Source organism: Zalophus californianus, chromosome 9 (assembly GCF_009762305.2).
Source record: "Zalophus californianus isolate mZalCal1 chromosome 9, mZalCal1.pri.v2, whole genome shotgun sequence".
NCBI classification, from domain to species: Eukaryota; Metazoa; Chordata; class Mammalia; order Carnivora; family Otariidae; genus Zalophus; species Zalophus californianus.
Window position 1 is genome coordinate 13,073,762 of NC_045603.1, and position 14,506 is coordinate 13,088,267.

The window sequence follows — 14,506 nt, forward strand, 5'->3', positions numbered from 1 at the left end:
CAGGTGAAGCAATTAATCCTATGACATGCCATTGAGCACCTGCTAAGTGACGGGCCTGGGGCTAGAAGTTTTAGTCCTTGCAGGTGTTCACTGGGGGAGAACAGAGGTCCAAACACACAACTACCAGTATAATGTGTGTGACAGAAGAGATGTTTACAGGGTACTATGGAAGCCCACAGGAGGGATCCCCTAAATTACCCTGGGATATCCAGGGAAGATTTCACAGGTGGGGGAAAACTGGAGCAGAGACTGAAAAGAAGAGCAGGAGTTTATTTTATCCATAGGGAAACAAATGGACATTCCTGTCAGAAGGGAAATCTGTTCTAGATCAGTTAGGACTCCTGTTTATCAGCAACAACTATGGCTGGCTGCCAACAAGAAGCAGGCAGGAGGGGGCAATCTCTTGTTGGGGTAGTGGCTCCCCGATGCCATATGGATACTAAACTCTTTTGTCATCATTCCCTCTGCCATCCTTAGCATTTTGTTCTGCCATTTGTTACCTCATGGTCCCAAGATGACTGCTGTACTTCCAGTCTCCTGTGTTTATATTACAGGCAAAAATGATAAGAAAGGGCCATAAGGCTAAAGCGATGGGTTGAACCTGTGCCTTTTAAAGTGGTGTCCCAGACACCTCACATGGTCAGTGCAGGCCCTCATGGTCACACTTAGCTGCAGGAAAATCTGTAGAAGGGAGGATTGGCACCCGGGCATGCTGTTATTCTTTCTTAGTGAGAAGAAAAGGGGAATGGAGGTTGGGTAAGTAGCAGGTGTCTACCATATTGCTGCAGAAAAATTGTGGGTCTGGAGGAGGGGAAAACATGTCACTGGCTGTAGCTCTGACTTTAGCCAAGGCAGATGAAGACTCTGTGTCCTTCTGTGGAAAACAGACATAGTGAGAAAACCCCACCCATGTCCCACAATTGTCAGCAGCATCAGGGGAGAAGGTGCATTGCAAACTGCCCAGGACAAAAAGTAAACAGCTCTGCCTACATGTGAAGAAGCACTGCGGTATTCTATTAATCATTTTGAGAAGGAGGCTCAGGAAATGGACTCCCATCCATTCAGGAAAATGTTCTTCAAGGTGCTAAGGGGACGGACGTGATGCATGTTTATCTCAGCAGTGGCATTTTTAGCATATGCATCTAATGCCTTAGACTCTATTCCAAATGTAAAAGATAGGTTTTTTTTAGCATTCGTAGATAAAGTATGTATTGTTGGAACATACTGAAGCCAAATTAATCTAAGAAGTAACAATGCTGGAAGCACGAGGCTCTTGTGCTGGGGGCCTGTCGCCCTGGGCAGCTCGGCAGCACGAGAGAGGAAGGGGAAGAGGCTGATAATACCTTTATCTGATGCGGAGAAGGCGGTCTGTGTGGCTGCCTCCTCCAACAAATCCTGACTCCTTTCTTCATTTCCTGAGCAATCCTGCCAGTGGCCGGGGAGGGGGCATTTTTGCTGCCTGCTTGCGGAGTAAAGCTCAGATGATTAATTTTCATTTGCGGAAGGCTGAATTATCTCTGCCCCCCACATGTTAGCGCTCATTGCCCAGTAATTTCCTTTTTCCTCCAACTCCATTCCAACAGGAGTCCAGATGGGACTCCGGGCCAGCAAGTCAGGATCACTAAATGGCTGTGTCTTTTGGGAATTAGCATGTTTGCCTGAAGATGATAGTCAATGAATATTTATTATTAATAGCGATAGCACCTAACAATTATTGAAAGCTTACTATGTATTGGATTCCAATGCACATAATTTTACAGATGATGAGATTGAGGTACGAGGAGGTTAAGGAACCTGCCTAAATGCCTTACAACCGATAAACCATGTGCTTGGGATTCAGATCCAGCTGTCTCTGATTCCTGTGTCCTTAACCACTACGATATACTGTGATCAGATCAAGTACCTGTTATGTGTCAGATATTGTGCTGAGCAGGGGCAATATTGTTCTTGACCTTGAGAAGACAGGCTTGTAAACAAGGATTATAAATGCTCATTGAAATCCGGACTAGAAGATGACACAGAGGGAAATGGACAGTTTAGCAAGGAAGAGAGGAAAGGACATGAAGAAGGGGGAAGCTTGAGCTGGGTATTGCTGGCCACTGAGTCAGAAGTCCTGAACGTCATCCTTTCCTTACTCTGGGTGGCCATGTGACACTGGGAAAGGTGATTCACCTCTCTAAGCCTCAGTCTCCCCATCTGCCAAATGGGAAGGATTGCCTTGACCATCTAGCAGAGCAGTGGTGAGATTCTGTAACTTTGTAAATGTCATGGTTGGGTAAAGCTGGAATTGTTTATCACCATGGGTTTCTCTTATTCTACAGGCTGTGGAACTGGTGCAGGGAAAATTTACGAACGTCCCTCGTTCACTTCCATGCTCTCCCCTTGCTCTTTCTCAATTCATGCATTTCATTCTGATGAGCAGCCTCGGGACAGAAGCCTTCCCCTGTACCTCAAATAGAAGCCTGGGAGTGCCACCCTCAGAATAGGGGACTTGGTGATTGTCCCTGCAATGATTGAATCACCCACATCAATAGGTCGGGGATATGAGGGTCAGTGGACAACCTGGCCAACCTCCCAGGGCTCCCATCTTGACTCAGCTTTGTTATCCTTAATCTTTATAGCACATATACCTAACAGGGACAAATTTGGGATTCGTGAATTGATTCATTCAGTCAACAAATATTTATGGAGTTCCTGCTGCATGTCAGGCACTGTTGTAGGTCCTGGGTATGCAATAGTTAACAAAATCAGCAAAGAACTTGCAGTCCTAGGGCTTATATTCTGGTGATAGAGGCAATTACTATAAAGACAAAACCAAGTAAATGGGGATCTGAGAAAGCCTTGTTATCAAGCCTTCAAGGCTCCCATTTAATTCTCTCATGGTTTATCCCATCTTCCCCATAAACCCACCACACTGAACTTCTTACAGTGTTTTGATAGGGTCAGACCCCCTTTGTCACTGCTTCATTGTACATTCTATTCCCTTTGCCCAGCCTTCAGCACCTTCTTACTTGGATAATTCCTCAACCTCTTCAAAATCTAAACTTCAATGTTACTTTAAGAATGAATTGCCTATGTACTTCCACGTTTACTCCACACTTTTCCCAATATGACATAGATCATGCTATATGAGACTTAACTGGTTTTCCGTACCAAGGACAAGACTAAGTCATTTGGACACTAACCATGAGTCAGATCAGCGGTTGTCTAGGCTGGGAAGCAAGGGGCATCGACTGGGAAGGCGCAGGAAGGAACATTTTGGGATGATGGGAAATTTCTATGTCTTGTATGGGGTATTGGTGTATGGGAGTATACATACGGCAAAATATTTCCTACTGCTCGCTTAAATTGGGGGCATTCATTTATTGTATCTAAATTCTACCTCAATAAATTTGATTTAAAAATTCTCTCTTACTATTCTATAACCAAGTATTCTTCCCAAACTTCATGTGCAATTGGGGATTGGGAAGGGGCATATCTAATGCCTCTTGGTCTGACTTCAGCCTACAGAGGCTCGAAACTTCTCCTGCTCCTATTGGTAATATCCTTCAGCTGGCTCATCTGTGGTGGTGACAGGGTGCCATTCTTAATGACAGAGCATCTCAGAGCAAGTCCAGGTTGGCTCCTCCTCTCTTTTTTGCCCATGGGGAAGGGTGCTGGCAGTGATGGAAAACAGCTTAGGTGAGCTGTGTCCGAGGAGTTGGGGGACACTGACACACATCATCCCCTGACGTGGGGAAGTAGAAGTTGATGAGATGCCTTCTCCTTCCCAGCAGAGCAGCAACACAGAGGCAGAAGCTGGGCCATCCACTCTCAATACTGCCATGGGCTTGGAAACAATGTCTTTCGATCCACCTGTGCGAGCACATTTTGTGGAAGAAGTCAGCCCTGGACTGGCTCCAGGTCAGGATGGATTTGAAGTCCAGTCAAAACCCTAGAAGGATAGTTCTCCTTTCCTCTTGGTCCTCTTCTCAAGCTCATGGGGTTTTATTTATCGTTGGGACCACAAAACACAAAGGGTCAAATAATCTTCTGAGGAAGCTACCAGAGACTCTGTCTGAAATAAGGGACCACGTGCAGTGGCCTCAGGGTGCCCTGCTGTCCCCTCCCATCTGCCTTTAACTCTGAGTGTCTCTATTCTTTACCTCAGACTTCAGCAAGTCTTTATTATTTGGCGCCTTCTTTGAAGTGGGGGTGGGGTGGAGTGTGGGGTGGCAAAAATTTATTCTCTAACGGGATTCTTCTCCATCTCTTTAAACATCTGTTTCTCTGGAGGTCGGCAGCTTTTTGAGGGTGGGAATAGTGTTCCATTCGTCTCCCTACCTGCAGAGCCTCACATAAGCCATGGCATTGTGTATATCGAATGAGCATTTATTTCTGAGCATTGCCTACATATATTAACCATCATTGGGGGACAAAATAAAGAGAAGACATATTGCTTTTTCCTCAAGGAATGTGTTCTGCTGTCATGAAGATAAAACATTTCCACATAAAACAATTAGGGAAAAAACACAAACGTGGCTCCTGGCTCTCTTATATTCAATTCCCCATTCCTGCTACGGGAGGCAGACACCAGGAGTGATGTCCGTGGAATGCACTTAGTATTAGGAATATTGTCATGCAGGGAATGTGATTTGACTCAGTAGTTGGGGGATTGGTATATTTTATGTAGATAGGGAGGAAAAGGAGAGTGACTTCTCAGCACAGGACTGGGCATGAGTAAGACTTGGGATGTGCCTTATTACTATTAGCATTGTTTATCCAGTCATCTTTCATAGACTTTCCATTTCAAATGCCTTCCAGATTTCCTATCACTCAGGGATGTGAGCTCCCTTTTTCTTTCCTCCATGTTGTAGGATAGCAAAAAGCTCATTGGAATGCAGCAGGGCTCAAAAGTCTGCTCCATGAGGGTAGTGCTTGGCACTCAATTCAATAATTTTTTTTGCACAGGGATGATAACAATTATGTGTGTGTGTTATTTCTCCCACTGGAGTGCATACTCTTTGAGAACTGGTTCTATGATTTATCTCTAAGACTAATACCCTAACACTAGGCACAGAGCCACATACAGATTAAATACTTCAATTAAATATTTACTTTAGCAAACACAAGTTATCAGAATTCAGTAATTAGCTTTTTTTTTTTTTCAGCAAAGACCCCTGAGAGCAGGTTTCCATGACGTAGAAAGAAGCAAAGAAAATTTCAAGATCCCAGACTTGAAAGTATGGGGAGACCCTGGTCATGGTATAGAAGCGGTAGCCTGAGGTACACAGAATGGACAAATGAGGTTATGAGGGGGTCTTAGGTGGGGAGGAACACTGGATGCATTGACTGTGATCACAGCTCCCCCTAACTTCTGGCTTGAGACCTGCTTTGGAATCCTGGGTGTGTTAGACCGCCTTAATGACCCCAGCTGTGCTCCTTCCTGAATCCATACCCTTTATCATGAAACTGGTATTATCTCCCTATTATGATTCTGGACTCATCTATTTGACATTTTTTAGCCAGTAAATGAGGTGGACGTAACCAGGTTCCACTTCCAAGACTTATTTTGGTCAATAGAAGGAGACAGAAGGGACCATGTGCCAGTTGCAAGACTATGCACATGTTTCTACTTGTTCTTTCTGATCTGTGCCATAGCCATGAGAAGGGCCTTCCCAGGTTCACCTGCTGATCCCAGGAGAAGGATTAGAGATACACGGAACAAACCTATCCATAGCAAAGGCCACCCTAGACTGACTAACCCCTGGAAAATCTGCAGATACATTATAAATCATAAATGATTGATGTTTACATTTCTGAATTTTAGACTGGTTTTTCAGATCACAATAGTTAACTAGTAATACACTGGCCCTTTCATATATTCATTGGGTGACCCTAGGCAAAACACTGACCCTCCTGTCTTAGCTGGCTTGGGCCACCAAAACAAAATACCATAGACTGGTGGCTTAAACAACAGACATTTTTTTTCTCACAGTTCTGGAGGCTGGGAAGTCCAAGATCAAGGTATTGGTAAATTTGGTTTCTGGTGAGAGCCCTCTTATTTCTTCATGGCTTGCAGGCACCTGCCTTCTTGCTATGTGCCCACACATGACCTCTTCCCCGTATTTGTGCAAGGGTGGGGGTTGGGGTAGAGTGAGCGGGCTCCCAGGTGGCCCTTCTTATAAGGACATTAATGCTATCAGATCAGGGACCCACCCTTATGACCTCCTTTAACTTTAATTACCTCCCTAGAGCCCCCAACTCCACATACTGGGGGTTAGAACTTCAACATATGGACTCTGGGGGAACACAAACATTCAATCCATAAAACCCTTCTTAGGTTTCTTTTACTCGTCTGAAAAATAAGGGTGCCTGGTACATGATGCACATTCAATAAGTGTTTGTGGAACTGAGGAAAACTGGACTTCATAATTTCTAAAAGTCCATCCAAGGTGATTTTGTTTTACAATTTCTTTTCTTTTCTTTTTCTTCTTGCCACAAAGTCATCCAGAGTTGATGTGAAAGGAAATAGGTCCTCCTCTATTGAAATTAAACTGTCAGTGAGTAGGGAGGGGCATGAACATGTCCAACATTATAAACACATAAGTACAGTTCATCTCATTGAGCAAGGAACTCAGCTATTTCATTCAATGTGGTTTCCCTAGGTTCTATATAAGCTTTTGGGATATAGTAGGTACCTCAGTACATTTACTGACTACAAAAAAAAAAAAAAAAAAAATGAATGATTGAGTGAACGAGTCAAATAAGGGCTCATGCCTGCCTGCAGCTGTCCTCAAAGAGTTCAGGGAGATGAAGCAAAATGAAGTGAGTCATTGGAGAGACTGGTTCATCTGCTCCAGTAACAGGAAGTGCAAAGATGGAGGCAGAGGAGGTACTAAGCTGTCTGGGTGGCTGGAGCTCCCTTGGTGCAGTCAGCAACTCCTGCCTCTTCCCTCAGCCTCCATTCCGGATTATCCTCCCTCCCCAGTGTCCCAAAGGCATGTCATCTGCAACATTCCAGACCACATTAATTTTCCTCCTCCTTTCTCTAAACCTAATTGTGCTCTTCCTCAGTAGCCGCTTCGTTGTCCAAGTGAGAGATGAGTAATCTTCTGCTTCCCTACAGCCGCTCCACTGAAATGGAGAAATCCAACATGCCCTTAATTCCAACCACTGAGCTACCATTTGCTGGGACATGCCATGGGCGTGAAATATCTCAGCTCATCCTCACAACAACCGCATGACGTACGTATCAGCTTACATTACAGTGAAGAAATATAAGCTAGAAAGGCTAAGTGACTCCCAGGGTCACAGAGCTGGATAAGGGAATTTGCAACTCACCTGATGGACTTTAAACCCCCTGCCCTTTCCATGTTGTCAGATTGCCTCCAGGTCAGATGTTTCCTCCTCTTTCTTCTCCATTGTCTCCACTCTGGGACTGGGCTCTCGTCTCAGTTCCCATGCACATCTCTCTACGATAGCTCTTAATCATATGATATGCTCATTTTTCATTTGCTAACCTGTGACCTGCCAAAAAGTGTCTTATTCTTCCTCTGTTCTTCATTCTCGGCTCGGTGTCTGGTCTACTTAGCACCTATCCATAGATACTTTCAGAAACTAATTAAATTCCTACAATTTGAATGATCAATCATGTTCTCTTTCATGGTGCAGAGGGTTACATGTCACATAAATTGTAAGGGAGAAGAAAATCTCCCCATTAGTCCAATCTGTTCTCTAAGAACAAAACTTTTGAGCCCCCCCAAAATGTCCACAGTTCTCTTCAGGCACTCCTGCTATAAGGCAAGAGCTGTTGAACTACCTGCATGCCCTGCTGGCTGGAGAGGAGGGAGCTCTGAGGGAAGCTTGCTGCTCTTTAAAGGGCTGGCCTGCGAGGGAAAGCTTAGTGCATCCAGCTGAGCCAGGTTAAGTCAGAGACCCTTCTCCTTCTAGAAACCTGAAGGAGCTTCACCCCATTTTCTTACTGCATTTTCTAAACCTTGTCATTACAAGGTACACCCTTAAAAAATAAACAAAGAATAACAACAAAAACAAAGGAAATAGTCTTGTCTTCCTGTGTGTAAACCATGGTTCTTGCTGCACGCCTGTATTTCTATTTCCTCCAATATCACAACTCAACTTTCCTTTAGCCATTCCATTCTCTCTGTCTTTTAGAATTCATGCTTGGGCACCAAGCAGACTCAGGAAAAGACTGCTAAAAATTGCCTGCTGTTCCAAGGAGGAAAGATGAAGCAGAACAAGCCCGATTTCCTGAATTGTGAAGAGGCGGCCATCTTGGCTGCCAACTCGTTCCAGCATTCAAATAATCCCTGAATTTACTTGGCAAAAAGGAAACCAGCAATTACCCAAGACCAGAGTGAAATGGTTTTTATTCTTGCCTGCTTTTTTGCCTGCCATGAGAGAAATGACTGAATGATTTATATCTTGCTCTCAAAATAACCAATCTTGGCCCAGGAGGGAAAAAGTACTGCTATGTTATGTCCTGCACTGGGAATATTTCCAGCATGTTTCAAAGAATGGATCGTGGGCCAGGAGCCTTGGGAAACTATAATAAGTGCTACTGGTGTGGGTTTGTTGAGGGCCAGAGTTTGGGGGAAATGGGTGCTTCCGTGGAGGAAATAAAGCAGGGCTTACTTCTGATTGTCTTGACCTTAGCTTTTTCAGACACATCTCTGTCCTCACTCTCTTGAACTCTAGACTCTTAGGAACATGAGTGCAATGACTTCTGATACCAACTACCTGGAGTTGGGCCAAACTTCACAGGTTAAATTCACAGTCCTCCATAAGACCACCCTCACCTCAAACATCACTCACAAGTTTGGGAGTTCCCAGGACACCCCAACTTCTCACAAGCTGTCTACAAACTCATGGGTTCTCACTAGATCCTCAGGTTTGATAATTCACTAAAATGACTTACAGACCTCAGGAAAATGCTATACTTATAATTACAGTGTTTTTATAGCAAAAAGATAAAAAAGGAAGAGAAATGTAAGGTGAGGTTTGGGAGAGTCTCGGATGTGAAGCTTCTGTCATCCTGAGGGATGTGTACCCTCTGGATGCATTATTGGGTATTGCCAGTGAAGGGAGCTCACTAGAGCTTTTCATTAGGGTTTAGTTACATGGGCATGATTGACTGAATCACTGGCCGTGCACTTAACTCAATCTTCAGCGGCTCTATCCTCCTGGAGGTGGAGCTGATATCACGGTGCACAAAGCCCCACCTCTCTAGTCACATTGCTGGTCTTTCTTACCCTGCCAGCCCCAAACCTGAATGATCTCATTAGCATAAACTACCTAGGAGCCCATCAGGAGTGAACTGGTTAGCATAACTATCACCACAGGTGATCAGGTGTGGCCAGACGCACTCACCAGGAATAGCAGACACTCCTAATACTCAAGAAATTCCAAGGATTGAGAGGTTATTCCCCAGAAACGAGGACAAAGGCCAGCCAACTTCTTTATGAAACAATGAGGAAAGCCAGATTCAGACTTTATGTCTGATCTAATGGATTTCACCATTTCACCTCTGTGCATATATTGTGTGCCCTTATGTAAGAATATTTGTAGTATAAAATTCCTGGGAGAAGAATTGCTAGGCTACAGAAAGTCATGATTTTTTTGTGTAGAATATCCCAAAGTATCTACAAAAATCTCCTGTAACAAATGAGTGTGCACAGCAAGATGGAAAGATACAAGGTCAATTAAAAAGTCAATTGCTTTCCTATTTACCAGCAGTAAACAAGTGGAATTTGAAATTTATAAAATCATCAAAAGTAAAGTATTTAGACATAAATCTATCAAGATATGTACAGGATCTGTATACAAAAAACAAAAACAAAACAAAACTGTAAAGCACTGATGAGGGACATTAAAGTTCTAAATAAATTGAGACACGTTCCAAGCTCATGAATCAGGAGACTCAATGCTATTATTAGCTCTTCCCAACTGGATTTATGATTGCAACATAAATAGCAATAAAATTCCAACAAAAAAGCTATTCTGCAGGTCTTGGCAAACTGCAGAAGTTCTCCAAAAATTTTATGGAGAAAAGCAAAATATCTAGAAGAGTTAATACAATACTAAAGAAAAACAAAGCTAAAGGACTCACCTAATTTCAAGACTCATTATAAAGTTACAGTAATCAAAACAGTACGGTATTGGCAGAATAGCTGACACAGAGGTTAATAAAACAGAACAGAGAGCCCAGAAATAGACCCACACAAATATAATCAATTGGTTTTTGACAAGGGAGCAAAAGCATCTCAATTGAGAAAGGACAGTCTTTTCAACAAATGGTGCTGGAATAATTAGACATCCATATATAAGCAAATTAACCTAGAAACAAACCTTATACCTAAAGTGAAAATTAGCTCAAAAATATCATAGACCTTAATGTGAAATGTAAAACTATAAAGATGTCTGGAAGAGAATGAAGGAGAAAATTGATGTGAGTTTTGAGTTTGGTGATGAATTTTTATTTATTTATTTTTGTTATTTTTTAAATTTAATTTAATTTTATTATGTTATGTTAGTCACCATACGTCATTAGTTTTGATGTAGTGATCCATGATTCACTGTTTGCATATAACACCTACTGCTCCATGCAGTACCTGCCCTCCTCAAAAGAACAATCTGTGAAGAGAAACAATGTATTAAAATTAAAAACTTCTGCTCTGTGAAAGACACCAAGAGAATGCAAAGACAAAGCACAAAATTGAAGAAAATATTTGCAAAATGTGTATCTGATAAAGGATTCGTATCCAAAATATATAAAGAGCTCTTAAAACCCAACAGTAAGAGGAGGCTGTGTTGCTCAGACGGTTAAGCATCTGCCTTTGGCTCAGGTCATGATCTCAGGGTCCTGGGATTGAGCCCCGCATGGGGCTCCCTGCTGAATGGGGAGCCTGCTTCTCCCTCTCCTTCTGCCTGCTGCTCCCCTTGCTTGTGCTCTCTCTCTCTCTGTCAAAAATAAATAAAAAAGAAAACCTCAACAGTAAGAAAACAAATAATCCAATTTAAAAATGGGCAGAAGATCAGAACACCTCACCAAAGAAGATATATAGATGGCAAAGAAGTAGAAGATCTGCTCCACATCATTTGTTATTAGGGAAATGCAAATTAAAACCATAATGGAATACTACCACATATACTTATTAGGCTAAAATCCAAAAAACTGATAATATCAATTGTCATCAAGGACACAGAGCAACAGAAACTTTCATTCATTGTTAGTGTGAATGCCAAACGGCACAGCCACTTTGGAAGACAGGCAATTTCTTACAAAGCTAAGCATAGTCTTATCAAAACCCCAAGATCACACTCCTAGTATTTCCAAAGCTGACGTGAAACATCGTGTATACCCAAAACCCTGAATGCAAATGTTTATAACAGCTCAATTCATAATAGATAAAAACTAGATGCAGCCAGGATATTCTTCAACAGGTGAGTAGATAAGCAAACCCGATACATCCATACATGGACTACTATTCAACAATAAAAAGGAACTATTAAGCCACACAAAGATATGGGTGAATGTTAACGTATATTGTTAAGTAAAAAAAGCCAATCTGAAAACACTCCATACTGTATATTTGTAGAACACTCTAGAAAAGGTAAAACTGTAGCTTTTGCAAAAGCAGGTCAGTGGTTGTTACTATTGGGTCAAGGGAGGGAGCTGAGAAACAGGATTACTTAAGGTGGTGAAGCTACTTTGTATGATCCTGTACTTGTGGATACATGACACTTGGCATTTGTCAAATGTAGACAAATTTGGAAAAAAAAATCATTTAGGAGGTCAGGAAATCACAGGATCGAATGAAGAATGTGACAAAAAATATTCTAACTGTGTAACAAATATAGGAAACAATCTCACTGAAAGAAGTGCTGATTTAAGTTAACTTTGGGAAGGAATGGAGTCTGTAAGATTGAAGGCAAAATGAGCTGCATGCAAGTCCTCTACTCTAGTCGGTAGTTGTTTCCCCAGGAGATAGGGGACAACAATTCTAGGACCACTATACACACAGGCAATTAAGTAAATTGATGATGGGAGCCAGGCTCCTCACTGTTGGGAATGTGATGTTCCAAATAAGCAAGAGAAGACTAGAATGGTCCATGTGGTAATGGGTTAGAATTGGACACATCAGTATCAATTAATATTTTGCTCAATATAGATGCAGTTGTTTACACATAGAAATATTTATAGATATATATTCATAAAGCAATTAGTATACTCATTCTGTCAGCTAAGAGGGCCTAGAAACAAGGTCATCTTAGCAGGAATACATTGTACCCAGACTTGGTTTCTAATAACATTTGCTAATAAAAGGAACCAGTGCTCCTTAGAGAAATGGCTGATTCTAGGACTGGGGCAGTGAATTTACAAGATGAGTGTAGAGTATCTTGTAGTTCCAGAAAATAAGAAAGTTTTTTTGTTTTTAAAGATTTTATTTATTTATTTGACAGAAAGAGACAGCTAGAGAGGGAACACAAGCAGGGGGAGTGGGAGAGGGAGAAGCAGGCTCCCCGCCGAGCAGGGAGGCCGATGTGGGGCTGGATCCCGGGACCCTGGGATCATATCCTGAGCTGAAGGCAGACACTTAATGACTGAGCCACCCAGGCGCCCCCACCCCCTTTTTTTTCCAAGTACAATGATGAGGGTATGTCAAAGGGACAGGGAAGCCTAGTGAAAGAGCTCCCAAAGGAAACCCTGAAACAATTTGAGCCACAAAATTAAGTAGTATTTGACTATAACTTAAAATATAGAAAATAGAAAATAGAAAATAAAGTATATATATAAAGTATATATAAAATAAAGCATAAAATAAAAATGTATGAATCAATACTGATGTAATATAATTATTGAGTAAATAAATGGAGAAGAGATAAATCCCTGTGAGGAAGGATTCTAAATAATTTATATACATAATCTACCACAAGGAGTTGGGGCACATTGCTCCACTCCTTAAGTGGGGACCATACAAAGTGATTTCCTTTCAAAGAGTACAGTATGGGAGGGGGGAGATATAGGGGAGAAACCTAGCAAACACTACACCCACTGGGAGAAATCGCAGTGATAATATGTACCTCTTATTATGATGGGATGAGAATGGCATTTGACCTCTTTGGTCTTCCTTCCAAGAACATATTATGTCAGTTGAAACATGAGAAAAACATCAGAATATCCCAACTGAGGGTTAGATAATCTTTGCAGACAGACTTTGTAATACCTGACCAGGTATCTCTTCAAAACTGTCAAGGTCATCAAAAATAAGGAAAATCTGAGAAACTTCACAGCCAAGAGGAGCCCAGGGAGACATGATGACTAAATGTAATATGGTGTCCTAGATGAATCCTAGACCAGAAGAGGCACATTAGGTAAAAACTAAAGATATCTCAGTGAAGTAATGACTACTTAATAATAATGAATCAATATTGGTTCATTAATTGTGACAAATGTACCATAGTAATGTAAGCTGTTAATAGAACAAAGTAAGTGTGAAGTATATGGGAACTGTCTGTACTGTTCTCTTAATTTCTCTGTACATCTAAAAGAACTCTAGAGTTAAAAATTTATTTGAAATTTTTTATTGATATTGACAAATTACTCCATTAAAATATGTTCGTCTACATTTCCACCAATTATGTACGAGAGTTTCTGTTGCTTGGTACCCTTGACAAAAGTGAATATTATCAATCCTTTTAATATTTGTAAATTTGAAAGGTGACAAATGATAGCTCATTGTTTAAATTTGCATTTTTAAATCACGAATGAGATTTAACATCCTTCTTCTCATTGATTGGACATTTACATTTCTTTTTCTATAGCTCTATGTTGCTATCCTTTGCTCGTTTTTCAAATTGGATATTGCCTTTTTCTGGTGTAGAGCTTTGGTATGGTAAAAAAAAAAAAACAATAAACCCTTTTCCTTTCAGTGGTTTGCAAGTTTTTTGCAGACTGTTTTGACATTCTCTGTTTTTTTCTTTACTATACAGAAAATTTAAACACTTTTGGGTAATCAAATCTCTCTTTAATTACAATTTTAGAAGTTCAACACATTTCAATTTTGTTTTCAAATGAAGTCCCCAGTGGCTTGATTACCATAAACGTTGGGTCCCTTTAAGCTAGTTCCTGATTACTTTGGTTGTTCTTGAAAGGATGTCTCCCATGGGTTCACAGTCCAACATTGGTTCAAATTCCTTCTGGGTTTTGCTCTTGTTCTTCTTCTGCCTGCCGCTTGTTTTAGGAAAGCCACTGGAGACAGATGGCTAAGTCAACCCTGGAGCCGCCAACACCCACAGCAAGAGTGCTCTCCTTCTAACATCTCAGGTTCTAGTCCTCTGGCTGTTGGAATATGTTGGTTCACAGTGCAGTGGTAGAAATGCCTTCTTTTTTGCTTATCACGGGGATCGTTTTGTCATGTATATAAATGCTGAATCACCAGGTTGTACACCTGAAACTAATATAATATGGTAAGTCAAGTGTGCTTTAATAAAAAAAAAAAAAAAG